We start from the raw sequence: 13378 nt of genomic DNA, 5'->3' as shown, positions 1-13378 counted from the left end.
ATACATAGTCCCCTCACCCTCCTTTTGTGGTATGCATGGTCCCCTCATCCCCCTTTCCTGGTATGCATGGTCCCCTCACCCCACTTTCCTGGTATGCATTGTCCCCTCACCCTCCTTTTGTGGCATGCATGGTCCCCTCACCCTCCTTTCCTAGTATGCATGGCCCCCTCACCCCCCCTATCCTGGTATACATAGAATCATAGAATCATAGAATCGTAGAATTGGAAGGGACCTCCTGGGCCATCTGGTCCAACCCCCTGCTTAAAGCAGGATTCGCTAAATCATCCCAGACAGATGTCTGTCCAGCCTCTGTTTGAAGACTTCTATTGAAGGAGAACTCACCACCTCTCGTGGCAGCCTGTTCCACTCATTGATCACTCTAACTGTCAAAAAGTTTTTTCTAATATCTAATCTGTGTCTCCTCCCATTCAGTTTCATTCCATTGCTTCTAGTCTTTCCTTGTGCAAATGAGAATAAAGATGATCCTTCTACAATGTGACAGCCCTTGAGATATTTGTAGACAGCTGTTAGGTCTCCTCTCAGTCTTCTCTTTTGCAAGCTAAACATTCCCAAATCCTGCAACCTTTCCTCATAAGACAGGGTTTACAGACCGGTCACCATTCTGGTCGCTCTTTTCTGAACTTGCTCCAGTTTATTGATGTATTTTTTAAAATGTGGCGCCCAGAACTGGACACAGTATTCCAGATGAGGTCTGACCAAAGAGGAGAAGAGGGCAATAATGACTTCACGTGATCTAGACTGTATACTTCTGTTAATACATCCTAGAATTGCATTTGCCTTTTTTGCTGCTGCATCACACTGTTGACTCATATTCAGTCTGTGATCTATTAGTATACCCAAGTCTTTATCACTTGTGCTGTTGCTTAGCCCTATTTCTCCCATTCTGTATATGCTTTTTTCATTTTTATTGCCCAGATGCAGTACTTTGCATTTTTCCCTGTTAAAACCATTCTGTTAGTTGCTGCCCACTGCTCCAGTTTATTTATATATTTTTGAATCCTCTCTCTCTTCTCTAGTATTAGCTATCCCTTCTAGCTTTGTGTCATCAGCCAATTAAATCAGTTTACCCTCAATTCCTTCATCTAAATCGTTGATAAATATGTTGAACAATACAGGGCCCAGGACAGAGCCCTGTGGTACCCCACTTGAGACATTCTTCCAACTGGATGTGCAGCCATTTACGACCACTCTTTGGGTCCTATCACTAAGCCAGTTTTGAAACCACCTAACAGTTGCCTTGTCCATTCCATACTTAGTCATTTTTTAAATAAGGATTGTGTGAGTTACTTTGTCAAATGCTTTGCTGAAGTCAAGATATACTATATCTACAGCATTTCCCTGATCCACCCAATCAGTGATTCTGTCATAGAAGGAAATTAGGTTAGTCTGACATGACTTATTAGTTACAATCCCATGCTGATTCTGTTTAATTACTTCATTCTTATCCAGGTACTTACATACATGTTGTTTAATAATTTGTTCAAAGATCTTTCCTGGTATAGAAGTCAGACTCACTGGCCTATAGTTGCATGGGACCACCTTCTTCCCCTTTTTGAAGACAGGAACAACATTTGCTCTTCTCCAGTCTTCTGGGACTTCTCCTGTTCTCCACGAATTTTCAAAGATTATGGAGAGGGGTTCAAAAATTTCTTCTGCTATCTCCTTCATTACTCTGGGGTGTAATTCATCTGGACCTGGAGACTTGAATTAATTTAGGTTAGCTAAGTGTTTCCTCACAATATTTCTGTTTATAGATATCCTGGATTCTTCTATTCCCTTAATAGGACAGTGAAGAACAGTTGATGTTACATTTCCTTTCTGAGAGAAAACAGATGCAAAATAGGAATTTAAAAGTTTGGCCTTCTCAACATCCTGTCTTACCATTTCATCATTTTCATCCTGTAAAAATCCTATAGTATCTTTGACTTTTCTTTTACTTTTGACATATCCCCAAAATCCTTTATTATTGCTTTTGACATCTCTTGCAAGCCTCAATTCATTGTCAGCTTTAGTAATCTGATTTGTGCCCTGCAGGTTCTGCAGACAGCATTATATTCTTCTTTAGATATGCCTCCCTCTTTCCATTTTATAAACATTTCTTTCTTCCTTTTTAGCATGTGCTTAAGTTCTGTGTTCATCCATCCTGGTTTCCTTAAATGCTTCCTATTCTTCCCTCTTTTCGGAATTGTTAACAATTGTGCTTTGAGAATGTCATTTTTCAAGATTTCCCATTCTTCATGGACATTTTTGTCTTTAAGGATATCCAGCCATTGGATCGCTCCAATTCTCTTTCTGAATCCATTAAAATCTGCCTTTCTGAAATCTAACCTTGACGTCTGAGTCTTCACAGGTCTTCCTCCTCTAGTTATCCAAAATTATAAAATAGCATGGTCGCTACCTCCTAGGTTCCAAGCCACTTTTACCTTCTCAACCAATTCCTCCCTGTTTATAAGGATTAGATCCAAGGTAGCAATTCCTGTTGTTTTCTCCCCTACATTTTGGAAGATAAAGTTGTCAGCAAGAGAGGATAAGACTTTTCTTGACCTGTTAGTTTTGCCTGAGAGAGATTCCCAACAAATGTCTGGATAGTTGAAATCTCTCATGACAACTATGTCATATTTTTTGGAGAATTTGGCCATTTGATGCATAAAGAGTTCATCCATATCTTCAACTTGCACAGACGGCCTGTACTAAATGCCTAAAATGGTATCCTTTCCATCATTCTGTCCTTGTATTCTTACCCAAACACAGTTTCCACAGAACTCCCAGTCTCTGAAGCTTCAATCTCTGTGCAGATATACGCGTTTCTAACTTACAATGCGGCACCTCCTCCTCGTTTATAAAGTCTGTTTCTTGGAAATAAGTTGTATCCTTCTAGTCTTGTATTCCAATCATGTGTATTGTCCCACCAAGTTTCAGTGATTCCAATGACATCATATTTCTTTTCCTGCGTTAGTAGTTCCAATTCTCCGTGTTTGTTGCCCATGCTTTGTGCATTAGTATAGAAACATTTTAGCCCCCCTCACCCTCATTTCGTGGTATGCATGGTCCCCTCACCCCCCTTTCCTGGTATGCATGGTCCAATCACCCCCCTTTCCTGGTATGCATGGTCCCCTCACCCTCCTTTCGTGGTATGCATGGTCCCCTCACCCTCCTTTCCTGGTATGCATGGTCCCCTCACCCCCCTATCCTGGTATACATGGTCCCCTCACCCTCCTTTCATGGTATGCATTGTCCCCTCATCCCCCTTTCCTGGTATGCATGGTCTCCTCACCCTCATTTCGTGGTATGCATGGTCTCCTCACCCTCATTTCGTGGTATGCATGGTCCCCTCACCCCCCTTTTCTGGAGTGCAAATATGTCTTCAGTAAAATGGCGCCGGATCGCGCTATGCGCATGCGTAATTCCGGCCGCACTCCTGCCCCGGTCTCCGGCCGAAGAGAAGCACCACGGCAATGCTCCTCCCGGTCAGGTAAGTATGTAAGTATGGCGTCGGAGATGGCGGTATGCAGTGTGTACGGTACCGCCATCTCCGACGCCATAAACACTCCTCACTGCTGGATGCCTCATTCTGTCTGGAGCCAGACTGCGCAGGCGCGTCGTGCTTGTGCAGGCTATAAAGGCTTCAGACCGAGTGATGCTTAGCCCGTTATATTATAGATGGTAACCACCACAGCCACCATATAGAGTATGATGTCCACCACAGACTCCCATAAATAGTGTCTGATGTAAAACAGATAGAGCAGCAGATGAAGAGTCAACCCAAAAGCGGCTTTCTGACATAGCGGTGGATACCGCTTGGCCTTACCCTGTGATGTTGCATGCAGTTTTGTCTTCATTCAGCTGACTGATGAAGGTCATGTTTTGACTGAAACATCTCTAATTTTTGTCTGGATTTTCTGCAATAAAAATTACATCTTTGTTTATCATACCAAACGTGTGCCAAGTCTTTTACGCTATAGTTAACAGATTTTGGACCCTACTTGTGCACCATTTTTCAGAAGTGCCATGTCTATCTTTCTGTTTATCAACCCATCATAGGTTAAAAATCTAGTATAGAACACAAAGGAGATCACATAAGGAACCAGGTTATTGATCAGTCTGGGTCCCTTGATTGGCTCTCAGATGGACCTTTGCATTGGCTAGACTGTTAGGTCCTCTGAGTTGGTGAGCCATGCAGCATCTCTGTCTTTACCTTCAAAAAGACTAGATTGATGGCTGGCAGAGGAACACATCAAACACATATCAGTATGTACCATTGTTAGTGGTTGATTATAATCAGTGTTGGGACTGCTCATGAGTACTCATATGGTTAGGGTATATTTCCAGAGTTTATGACTACTATTTCATGCTATGTGGAAATAGAGAATATTTAAGACATTTGACACTATCCCCCAAAATTATGTATTCAATATTCAGGAAAACATTTCTGCCATTGAATGGTGTCTTTACATATACAAGTGCTTCTTACTAAATTAGAATATCATCAAAATGTTGATTTATTTCAGTTCTTCAATACAAAAAGTGAAAAAAGTGAAACTCTTATACTGTATTATATAGAGTCATTACAGAGTGATCTATTTCAAGAGTTTATTTCTGTTAATATTGATGATTATGTCTTACAGCCAATGAAAACACAAAAGTCATTATCTCAGTAAACTAGAATAATTAACAAAAAACACCTACAAAGGCTTCCTAAGCATTTAAAAATGTCCCTTAGTCTGTTTCAGTAGGCTCCACAATCATGGGGAAGACTGATGACCCGACAGATGTTCAGAAGGGAGTCATTGACACACTCCACAAGGAGGATAAGTCATAAAAGGTCATTGCTAAAGAAGCTGGCTGTTCACAGAGTGCTGTATCCAAGCATATTAATGGAAAGTTGAGTGGTAGGAAAAAATGTGATAGAAAAAGGTGAACAAGCAACCGGGATAACCACAGCCTTGAAAGGATTAAGAAAAGGACCTTCAAAAATTTAGGGGAGATTCACAAGGAGTGGATTGCTGCAGGAGTCATGGCTTCAAGAGCCACCACACACAGACGTATCCAGGATATGGGCTACAAAAGTCGCATTCCTTGTGTCAAGACACTCATGACCAATTGACTACGCCAGAAGCGTCTTACCTGGGCCAACGAGAAAGGGAACCAGACTGTTGCTCAGTGGTCCAAGGTTTTGTTTTCAGATGAAAGTAAATTTTCCATTTGATTTGGAAATCAAGGTCCCAGAATCTGGAGGAAGAGTGGAGAGGCACACAATCCAAGCAGCATAGTGTGAAATTTCCACAATCAGTGATGGTTTGTGGAGCCATGTCATCTGCTGGTGTAGGTCCACTGTGTTTTATCAAGACCAAAGTCAGTGCAGCCATTTACCAGGAAATTTTAATGCACTTCATGCTTCCCTCTGACAACAAGCTTTTTGGAGATGGAAATTTCATCCTCCAGCAGGACTTGGCACCTGTCCACACTGCCAAAAGTACCAATACCTGGTTTAAAAACAACAGTATCACTGTGCTTGATTGGCCAGCAAACTCACCTGACCTTAACCCCATAGAGAATCTATGTAAAGGAAACAGTGTGCAGTTCACCCCGTTATGTCCTGGTTCTGTCACGAGGAAGATGAGAGACACCAGACCCAACAATGCAGATGAGCTGAAGGCTGCTATCAAAGCAACCTGGGCTTCCATAACACCTCAGCAGTGCCACAGGCTGATCGCCTCCATGCCACGCCGCACTGATGCAGTAGTTGATGCAAAAGGAGCCCTGACCAAGTATTGAGTGCATTTACTGATCATACATTTCAGTAGGCCAACATTTCAGATTTTAAAATCATTTTTCAAGCTGGTGTTATAAAGTATTGTAATTTACTGAGATAATGACTTTTGGGTTTTCATTGGCTGTAAGCCATAATCATCAACATTAACAGAAATAAATCCATGAAATAGATCACTCTGTTTGTAATGACTCTATATAATTTATGAGTTTCACTTTTTGTATTGAAGAACTGAAATAAATTAACTTTTTAATGTTCTAATTTGGTGAGAATCACCTGTAATAAGTGTACGATACAAAGGTTATTTGGAGTTTTCTTTTAAGTGGAAGATTTTACATTGATACATTACTTGCTATCTATAGAAGATCCACAGATTGGACTGGACTGTTTGTCATGGTGAAGTCTTGCATGCGTCATACGGATTTTCTGTGTATGTTGTTTGTATTGTGAATATTAAAAAGCCGGTAAATGATATGTGATATGTGCTCCTGAGTCTGGATGATCTCCCAGTGCAGTAAGCATTTGCTACATATTAATAAATTGTTTTCAGTCAAGCTTCATTAATCTTTACCGTAAAATTTCCCCAACATTTTTCATCTGCACGGCCATTTCAACACAATGTTTCCTGACAAATAATCACCATAAGCTCTTAAAAGATGAAAGCAGCAGCAGCAGCAGGAGCTATTCACATATTTGCACAACTCATTACTATATTAGTTGAAGAAATGGTAGGCTAGAATTAGACCACTTGAAACGCTTCTGAAAGACTGGATGACTTCTCATACAATGCTGTTTAAATGTTCGGAATTGCAAAAATGTTATGATTTTTTTATATAACATTATCATAAAGTAGTAATGGGATTGTGATAATGCAAGGCTAAAATTAATGATTTGTACTTGAAAAAATTGATAATGCAATTTTTTAAAGTTGGGTATGCTTTTAGCTGCGTTCTTTTGGTTTGCGTCAAATGTATCAAAGCCTTGCATGATGTTTGGTAAATTTGCAGCATCTTTAGATAAAACACTTTACTCTAGAGCTGTTATTCCACATTATATATCATCAACCTTTTGCAAGACTTTTCAAAAAGCTGCCATTTATAAATCTGGCTTAGGATGCTTTCATACTGCGTTTTGGAACCCATTCATTGGTTCTGACTGGGCTTACGCCCAAATCCCCGCATGATGGTGTCGACATAGTGAACGTGCGCTCTGTCGTGCATCATTTTTTGATGTGTATGCCTACCGGAGACGGACACCCACCCGCAGTCTACAATGTCTGAGTGTCTGCCTCCAGTAGGCGCATGTATACTCTGTTGGCACCATTATAGTCTATGGCCCCTTTGGCACATATGCCAGAATCATGTTTTGTGGAGGATCAGACATAAGCCCAGATGGGACCAACAGACGGGTGTCAAAACGCAATGTGAAAGCACCCTTAGGGTCATACTTGCGAGTGTGATGCGAGAAACTCGCGCGAGTCTCTCGCATCAATACCCAGCACTGCTGTCGGCACTTGGGATGGTGTGTGCAGCTTCTTGTCTTTCTATGCAACCGCACACTCCTGTCTGAGTGCCGGCGGCAGTGTCGGGTATTGATGCAAAAGACTCGCGCGAGTTTCTTGCATCACACTTGCAAGAGTGACCCTGGCCTTAGACTTACATGCACAGCTAACCAGACATACTTTCCTACCCACTTTTTAAGTGATCTGTGACTTAAAAATCGCTATTTTTTGGAGCATAAAAATTTGCAACAAAATTTTTAACTTTTTGACTCTTGAAAACTGGCAAATAAACTTGATAAATTCCCCTGTAAAGCTCTGATTATTTAATGGAAATCTGTCAGTAGGTTTTTACTATATAATCTGACAACTGTTTGAGGTAGGGAAAGAGACCCTGATTCCAGCGATGTATCATTAAGTTTACAGGGTGAAGCACTTATGATGATTACAGTTTTCTGTGCTGCAGTTCTGGCAGAGCTGAGAATGCTGAGCTGTGTATAGCCCGCCCACACCACTGATTGGCAACTTTCTGAGTGCATTGTATAGTGAGCTGCTAATCAGTGCTGGGGGCGTAGTTGGTCTAAAAGACATGAGGCAGCTTGTCATGTAATGATAATCTACTGCTGATAAAACACTGATTGTATTGAAACAGCATGTCACAGCTCAGTTAGAGGCACATCACTGGAATCCGTGTCTCTGCCCCTACATCACGGTGCTGTCAGATTACATGGCAAAAACCTGGTAACAGATTACAATTAAAACTGGCAATTTGCACGACACTCTTAATGAAGGGAACAATGGAGAAAGATGTACTTTTCTAAAAGTTGGTGAAGCTGGCTGAGAGTGACATAAAAAATGCCAAATGTGACAGCATTTTTGCGCAACTTCAAGTTGAGCAAAAATGTTGCTACATTTCAGGCGGCTTTACCCCAGAAAGCTCTAAATGTTTCAAACTTTTGCTTTCATCAAAGGATCCCCCACCTGCTGCAGATCTGTCCTTGCTTCCCTTTTCAACTGACATTTTACAAGATGTGCGGCACGGAATGAGCAGCTTTGAAAAACGATATTCTGTCAGGAGACATATGCTATGTGTGTGTCGATGTGTGGCCACACTATGGTTGTGCTGTAAATGGCAGCCTATCAAGGATTTTGCTGGCATGTCACAATAATGTACTGTATTTGTCTTTTGACTTGAACTTTGGTAATTGTAATTAAGCTGAAAGCTTCTTTCCTACAAAGTTTTTCTCTAATCTGCAACATTAATTGTCCTGTAGTGGGATAAAAACAGTCCCAATCTTCAGATTTCATTACATACTGTTGTACAATGGAGTGGTAGAATTTTGGGATTATTATGTTTGACCTGTATGACAGGTGCCAGAGGGCGGTTGCCATGGTCGGGCTGCTGCTGCAGGTCACCCTGGCGCTTTACAGGAATATTGTGTCCCAGTGCCAGTATGCTGCCTAATGTAGGGTGCATTACACTCACTCCTCCACTGTCCTATAGTCTCCATCTTCAGAATCAGCCGCACACATCAGGGGACACACAGTTCATTTTAACATTCTAAAGTTTAGTGGCCAGTTCAAGTGCATCAGATTGTAACACTCAGTATCGGGCGCAGCGCCCTCTGGTGCTTATTTCAGTAATACAGTACATTTTCCGTTTCACTTTTGCTTCCCCATGAACCATTCCTATGCATACTGGTTCCTTCAGCCTCAGGAATTTCCCATCTAGCATGCAGTGTTGTTCAGGTCCACTACCTTTCCCACACACGGTTCCACGTCCATCTTTCTCTGTATGCAAATTGGTTAAGGTACTCTTCATAGCACCCATTTCGAGCCTTAGGCTACGGACATTGCAGGAATGTCCACGAGTAGTGTTGCAAGGTCTCATACCGCCCAACACCAAATGTACTCCTCTAGCTGTTGGCCCACTGCTCCTTGAATTTCACCTTGCCTATGTCACCAACGAACTCTCTCACTAACTAGCTAAAACAGGAGGTGATTCCTTTTAAACTTACCCGCTCTCCCTCTCAATCTGGGCTAGTCCCAAATCATTAACTGTATCATTCCCTAATGTATCTACAGTCACTATCTATCTCCAACCTAAGTGCTATATTGTGCTATGCTATGCTTACACTATTCTTACCCTATACTGCTGGAGTGTACCTTACTCACACTAGGTATTACCTTTACAGTACCTATACAGCAGCATCATTACCTTAAAGGGAACCTGTCACCTGTTTTGCCCACTATAACATGCGGCCACTGCCTTTCATAGCTTATCTACAGCATTCTATAATGCTATGCTGAAGATAAGCCCCTGGTCCAACCTGAAAGATAAAAAAAAAAAAGTTTTATTATACTCACCCAGGGAGGGGGGGCGGTCCAGTGTGGTCCAGTCCAATGGGTGTCGCAGATCCTGGTCAAGCGCCTCCCATCTTCTTGTGATGGCGTCCTTCTGCTTGCTTCATCGCTCTCGGCATTGCGCTCCTGCACAGGCGTACTTCTCTGCCCTGTTGAGGACAGAGCAAAGTACTGCAGTGTGCAGGCACCGGGGAAAGGTCAGAAAGGCCCAGCGCCTTCGCACTGGAGTACTTTGCTCTGCCCTCAACAAGGCAGAGAAGCACGCCTGCGCAGCAGTGTGGTGCCGGGAGCGATGAAGCAAGCAGGAGGGCGGTGTCTCAAGAAGATGGGAGGAACTGGACCAGGACCTGCGACACTCATCGGACCGGACTGCCCCCCCAGGTGAGTATAATAAAACTTATTTTTCTTATCTTTCAGGTTGGACCGGGGCTTATCTACAGCATTACGGAATGCTGTAGATAAGGCCTGAAAGGCAGCGGCTGCATCTTATAGCGGCCAAAACTGGTGACAGGTGTACTTTAAGAAACTATGTATTATTACACATTACATTCCTTAAAATCGCATGACATAGTTCACACGTCACATATCACAATACATGTACAAAAACACATGACACTATTCACTTTTCCAGATTGCTCTCTTGACGGGCAGGAAGACGACACCACAGTCCAGACCCTTACATGTACACCCAGAGGACTAAAAAAATAATGTAAAAAAATACATTTTAAAAAATAAAAATGTAAATCACTCCTTTTTAATCTGTTAAAAATAGAGAAATGTAAAGAAAAATAAATAACCATATTTGGTATTGAATTGCCGTGCCCATAAAAGTCCAATTTATCAAAATATAAATGTTAAAAGTCTCAAAATATGGCAACTCAAAGAAAAACATTTTTTTGCAAATTTTTTTTACCACACTTAAATAAAAAAAATTGATGCAAGTTTGGTATCGCCATAATTATACTGACCTAGCTGCTGAAGTATACTGCTCAAAGAAATAAACGGAACTCAAACAGCCTGTTGCAAATGGAATAGTGTTCCCTTTATTTTTTTGAGCAGTATATATACTGTATCTAGGTCAATTTTACCTCACAATAAATCCTATTAAAACAAAACCCCCTAAATAATGGGAGAATTGGATTTTTACCGCAATATTACACCACTGGGATTTTTTTCCCTGCTTTTCCGTGTATTTTAGGGCAAAATGAATGAAGTCATCCATGCCTACATGCCTCATGAAGAACAAACCTCACACGTCTATGTTGATAGAAAAATAAAAACTTTCTCTCTTGGAATCTTGGAAAAAGGCGAGGAACACACAAAAGTGAACAATTTAAAGGTTGGTTGGTCATGAAATGGTTTAAGTATAGAGGAGGAGTTGAGAAAAAATAGTGACTGAGGACATTGGATGCCACCAATCTATAAGATCCCATCTTGGATTAAACAAACCGATGAAGATTTTCCTAATACATGAAAGGTTTGATAAAGATTTTCCAGGGGTAAATGCAAGTCCATAATTAAACAGCATGAGCCCCCACCAGATCCAGTTCCAAGGATCATGTAGTCGCCTTAAAACGACGTTGGATTTGCTATATGATGTGTTCTGGTAGTAATTGTATAGTTTGCTCCCATGTCTGATGTCTTACTCACGCTTTCCGACACCTCTACTCAGTAGGCCTGTGGGTTAAAGTCAGTGCGTTTATTTGGTGCTAGCAATGTAAGTAGAAAAGTCTTACGGACTGCTGCAGATATACAACCATGACATCATGTATGAGACAGAGGAATATAAGTTCTTTTAGTTATAAGGATCCAAAAAGTGCAAGGCTGGAGTAAGCTCTTTTCTTATATGGGGTTTTATGCGTGCGGAGAAGTATGTATTCTTCTCCAAAATTAATGAATCTGGGGACACGTTATAATTATAATTCATTATATGGGGTTTTATGCGTGCGGAGAAGTATGTATTCTTCTCCAAAATTAATGAATCTGGGGACACTCTATAATTATAATTCATTTGCTTTACACCAATTATTGCCTATTCTAAGTGCATGAAAAGATGACTAATAAAAGATGACATTTTTTGTGCATACATTAAAAAACATCATCACTGTCAGCCGACCCCACTAATCTGACATTTATAATACTTATGTCACTACAAGTTCTTGTATTCCAACAGGGCAGAGCTAAAGTGGATGCAGACATGTCAGTTACACCCAGACCCTGATGTCTGAGTGAGTCGACAGTCCTCTCCTCATATAAGAAGAATTCAGTATTATCAGTGTTACATAGTATATGGGGGGCAGGAGGGGGCAGGAGGGAGGGGGCATTAACATTTTTTCATTAGGATTTAGAAACATGATGATACACATAAGTGTTAAAATATAGCAGCATATGTATGTTGATGATTTGAAAAATTGCTATAAGTTAATACAACTTTAAGGCTGCGTTCACATGTTGCGTTTTTTTTTCGCGGCGGTCTTTAACACGAAAACGCAAAAAAAACAGCATCCCATGCAATCCTATTGGATTCCGCAATGCTGTGCTAATGCTGCTGATTTTCCCGTGGCGGAATCGCATCGCGGAAAAATATGCAGCATGCTCATTAATTTCCACCCATATAGGAATGCATTATTCTGCTTACTTTCCGCATGTGGCTGTGCCCACCATGCGAAAAGTAAGCAGAACATTTGCGGATGGTACCCAGGGGGTGGAGGAGACTGTCCTCCGGGCTCTGGGTACCATATCCCTATAAAAAATTGAATTAAGGTAAAAAATCGGGTAATATTCACCTTCCGGCGTCCTGCGCAGCCTTACCGATGCTCCCACCAACTCCCGTTCCCAGTAATGCCTTGCGGCAAGGACCTGTGATGACGTAGCGGTCCCGTGAGACCGCTACAGTGTCGTGAGACCGCTACGTCATCAAAGGTCTCGCTAGGCATTACTGGGAACGGGAGCATCGCGATGATAGGGAACGCTGCGCGGGACGTTGGAAGGTGAGAAAAACTCGCAGTATCGCGAGACCGCTACAGTATTGTGAGACCGCTACGTCATCAAAGGTCTCGCAAGGCATTACTGGGAACAGGAGCATCGCGATGATCAGGAACGCGGGATGTCGGAAGGTGAGAAAACACGATTTTTTATTTTTTTATTATTTTTAACATTAGATCTTTTTACTACTGATGCTGCATAGGCAGCCTCAATAGTAAAAAGTTGGTCACACTCGTCAAACACTATGTTTGACGAGTGTGACCAACCTGTCAAACAGTTCTCCAAGCTATGCTACAGATCGCTTGGAAAACGCTAGCATTCTGCAAGCTAATTACGCTTGCAAATCGCTAGTTTTTCCGTGGGAAAATCGCGGGAATTTAAAATGCGGTTTTCCCGCTGAATGGAATTCCGGAATTCCCGCGGTAACTTCCGTGTGAGTTCCGCACATAGCCTAAAAGTAGCCATCATATTGTTTATGCAGTCCTATCCTTGGGAAGCATTGTATATATTACACACCTGTCCAGAGTCCAGGTTCTGCTCCCCTCCCCCAGTCTGCTGAACTCTGTTGTGCTCCACGTAGGTCTTTGCAAGTGGCTCGATCTGCTCCCATGTGATCATCTGCCTGGGCTTATATAAGACCAACCAAGATAGTCACCTGTGTCTTCATCTTAAGAATTTTAATGTTTCTGAGTCCTGTTTGAGTGCTACCTGTCTGCAGTCTACAGGACTTCTGCTCTCTA

General features: G+C 41.8%; 1 long non-coding RNA gene across 1 annotated transcript in view; it reads right to left on the bottom strand.

Annotated features, from left to right (window-relative positions):
* LOC141096999 (uncharacterized) overlaps positions 1 to 13378 on the bottom strand; it is a 105172-nt gene that overhangs the window by 80133 nt on the left and 11661 nt on the right. The window contains exon 2 of the long non-coding RNA XR_012233824.1: positions 3830 to 3920. This is a non-coding gene — a long non-coding RNA (uncharacterized lncRNA). The remainder of the gene's footprint in view (positions 1 to 3829; positions 3921 to 13378) is intronic.

This window comes from Dendrobates tinctorius, unplaced genomic scaffold (genome assembly GCF_039654945.1).
Source record: "Dendrobates tinctorius isolate UK_male_01 unplaced genomic scaffold, ASM3965494v1 ptg000082l, whole genome shotgun sequence".
Classification (NCBI taxonomy): domain Eukaryota; kingdom Metazoa; phylum Chordata; class Amphibia; order Anura; family Dendrobatidae; genus Dendrobates; species Dendrobates tinctorius.
This window is presented reverse-complemented; position numbering and strand designations above follow the sequence as displayed.